Source organism: Petaurus breviceps, unplaced genomic scaffold (assembly GCF_028583685.1).
Source record: "Petaurus breviceps papuanus isolate PSGF00001 unplaced genomic scaffold, PetGlider_PUasm1.0 220, whole genome shotgun sequence".
NCBI lineage: Eukaryota > Metazoa > Chordata > Mammalia > Diprotodontia > Petauridae > Petaurus > Petaurus breviceps.
In genome coordinates, this window is record NW_027185876.1 from 20,069,952 (window position 1) to 20,073,451 (window position 3,500).

General features: G+C 42.4%; 1 pseudogene; it reads left to right on the forward strand.

Annotated features, from left to right (window-relative positions):
- Positions 1 to 621: 621 nt before the first annotated feature.
- Positions 622 to 3,030, forward strand: LOC138166074 (metastasis-associated protein MTA1-like; annotated as a pseudogene).
- The last annotated feature ends 470 nt before the right edge of the window (positions 3,031 to 3,500 follow it).

Below are 3,500 nucleotides of genomic sequence, written 5' to 3' on the forward strand. Positions count from 1 at the left end.
AATAAACATTCATCAAGTGCCTGCTGTGTGCCAGGAACAGTACTAAATCAATTTTACATTTATGTTTATTGTCCTATGCAAAATACTCAAAGTTATAGCAGAGGAAGCTCTAGCTCAAAGCATGAAAATAGCACTAGAAAATCTGAATATGTCATGATGTGGATGTGAATGGAGTGAGGCTAGAGTCAAGTCACCATAGACTGTATTGTTCAGAAAGGGCCAACAATGTCGTTTTTTGAAGGAGTTGTCTTGCTAGAGGCATAGCAGGTTCAAAAAGGGGGAAAGGATGGTTGACTCAATTTCCATTAAGAACAATCCAGGCAATCAGAAACGAAATTTGTCACCTACATAGTAGTAAGGATTCTTTTTTGGTTGTGGGTTGTGCTAGATAGCTGCTGGGGTCCCTTCAAACTCCAAAATTCTGAGATTTATTTTGATGGGTTCATATCACTTCCCCTTCTTTCCACTCCCTAAATCTCCACTCCCCACTTTTTCTCATTCCATATCACCTGGATTATTATAATACCCTCCTACTAGGTCTTCTTCCCTCAGGTCTCTCCTCTCTTTAAGTCATGTTCTGCACAACTGCTAAAGTGATATTCTTAAAGCACAGATATGACCATGTCACTCCTCTCCTCAGTAAACTCAAAATGCCAATGGGCTCCTATTTGTACAATTCAATACAAACTCCTCCATTTGACGTTTAAAACCCTCCGGATAGGGTGAGGAAGATGGAAGAGACCAATCAAAATCTGAAACAAAAGTTTGGGAAACATATGATCCATTAATTGGTAAACAGATCAATTAGCTCCTGGTAGTGCTATGATCTGTTGGCACTTTTGCTGGTGCCCTAGACTGCAGCATTCAGTCAAACAGCCAAGCTTACATGTGAGTGCTGCAGGAACCTCCAGAGATATTATACTGTTTCATGCAATGGACCCTTTGCACAAAAACATCTACAATATTTCCAAAGCCATTTCTGCTCTGATGCCTCAGGGCAGTCCAGTTCTCTGAGATAAAATGGAAGAACCATCAACTCCTGAGGCCAATCTCTCTGAGGAAGCTCTAGAAAAATACGGAAAAGATTTCAGTGACATTCAATTAAATTTCCTTCCAGGGAAGGCCTTAACCAGCATCATTGAATACTATACATGTAGAAAACAACAGATGGATATATTCAACAGAAGTGGTTGAAGGTAGTTGAAGCAGAAAGCAGATTAAAGCAAGTGTACATACATAACAAGTCACATCCAAATCAGATTAATGTAAATAATGCCAAGACTGGTGTTTCAAGTGGCACCAAAGTACAGTGTCAGAGCCCAGGAGCTAGCCGGACCTATGAAACCTGCTATGCCACACAGTCTTACCAGTGGTATTTTGGGGTCCCCCTAACATGCAGCAACATCTCTGGGCATCTTCATGGGTATACTGGAAGAAATATGGTGTCTTGAAAATGCCAACCCAGTGGTGAGAGACCAGGACCAAACTACAACAACATGAGTCTTCATGGCATCCCTGTGTAGAACAGAAGGAGTCCAAAGTTTGCTATGAAGACAAGACAAGACTTCTGCCTACATACAACCAAACTGACAAGGATTGCAGGTGTCTGTGTTGTGATATATTGCATCCTTGGCATGCAGCAAAGGATCCTTGCATGCCTTTCAACGGTGCTGTTATCAAAGTGGAATGTACTGTTCAAATACCGAAGCTTCCCAGAATCCATTGGTATTAAAACAAGTGGCATGAAAACCTTTGGAAACTGTGCTCTGGTATCTAGAGGCTCATCCCCATCCTCCAAAGCCAGACCCCATAAAAAGTGTGTCTAGTTCTCTTAACAGCCTTACTCCTGCCAACTCAACTCCAGTCATTAATAATGGGTCTGCAACTATCCAGGGCAGAGGAGTTATGGATGGGACCAAGCCTAAACTTGCAGCTTAATGGGAAAGCCTCTCCAGCAAAAGTCAGCTTAATTTGTGGTGGATCCCTGCCTTCAGAGGAAAGGAGGCAGATGAATTGGATTCATATTCCAGATGATGTTTTTTACTTGGCCAAGGAGGAAACCAGGAAAATCTGAAAGTTGCTTTCCTTCGTCCTTACAAGCCCATCATCCTTCAACCCAGCCAGTCCCTACAACTCAGGCAGCAGCTCCTGCCAGTGAATGAGGAGTCCATCTTCATGGAAGACTAGAAGCCCTTGGGCCCTTCAGACCAGCTTCCCACTCTGACTGACCCTCTGGAATGCTTTTTTGATTTGTCCAAAAGACATTTTTTCCACTGCCTTGCTGATATAATAAAGAGGGAAGAATTTGTAAAGCACTGATTTGCTTGTTTTAAACACCATAAGGAACTTGATTACTTCTGTTACCATAAACTGCTTTTGCCTGGGCACCCTCATTCTTTATCTCTTCTACGCCCTCTCCTCTCCTCCCCTTACCTATACCTTTCCTCTTTTTACCTTTCTGCCCTCCTCCCCTCCCTTCTTTTCCCTCTCTCACTTCCTCTCTCTCTTTCTCTCCTTCCTCCCATTCCCTTCTTCTTCCTCTTAGCGTGTGCACTCTTCTCTTTCTCCTTTCCTCTCCCCCCTCACCTCTATTTTCATTTTGGGGTAGCCTCCCCTTTGTGCTTCCCCTTCCACTAGCAGAGGACCCTGCTCCTGGAATGGACACACTGGAGAATAATTGAAGTTTAACTTATTCAGAGAATGCAGAACAGTCACATTTAGCTTTTTGTTTACTTTTTGGGTAAAGTGAAGACATGGAATCGTTTATGTCTCTCTTGGAGCTAGCACTATTGGGCTTCTGCTTCCATGAGGCTATGTTGTAAGATTTTGTTCTATTCTGTTGAAGATGCCATTTTGTTTTATTTTATTTACCTTTTCTGTAGATGAACTTGAGATCTGTAATTCTTATATTTGGAATATTAGAATCAGAAAAGCCAGCAGCAAGTTCAGGTAGTTGTCTTGGATATGTCCCTTGTCTTTACAATAATTTTTATATTCAAAAGAGAACCAAAAAAAAAATCCAAACCCTTTCTCATCTCTTTAGCACCAAAACTATCTGCTCTCCTTGACCCCCAGAACACCTGTGGCAAACCCAAGAACCCTGGCAACAGTGCATGGTCTTGGGCTCTGTGGGTTCATAGTGGAAATACTGAGAAGCAAGGCTCAGTTGTTAACTTTTCTCCTACAGAGGGGTCCTGGAGGCTAGGTCCTAGGTCTCTGACTTAGTGCCAGGAAAAACTAATGCTCTAACCAACTCTGAGATGTCCTAGCATGAGCCAGGGGCAGAAGAGCACCAATGAAGGTCAGATGATTTAGCCCCATTTCTCTAGCTCCCCTTTACTACCACTACCACCCAGGTCCAAACCTTACAGGACTTTGGACTTGATTCAGCATCAGTATTTTGGATACAATGTCCTTAGGTTAGAGGATCCTCGCTTGTTAAGCTACATTACTGAACAATTTCTATTTTGGAGGAAATTTAATGTTCAATTGGATTTTAA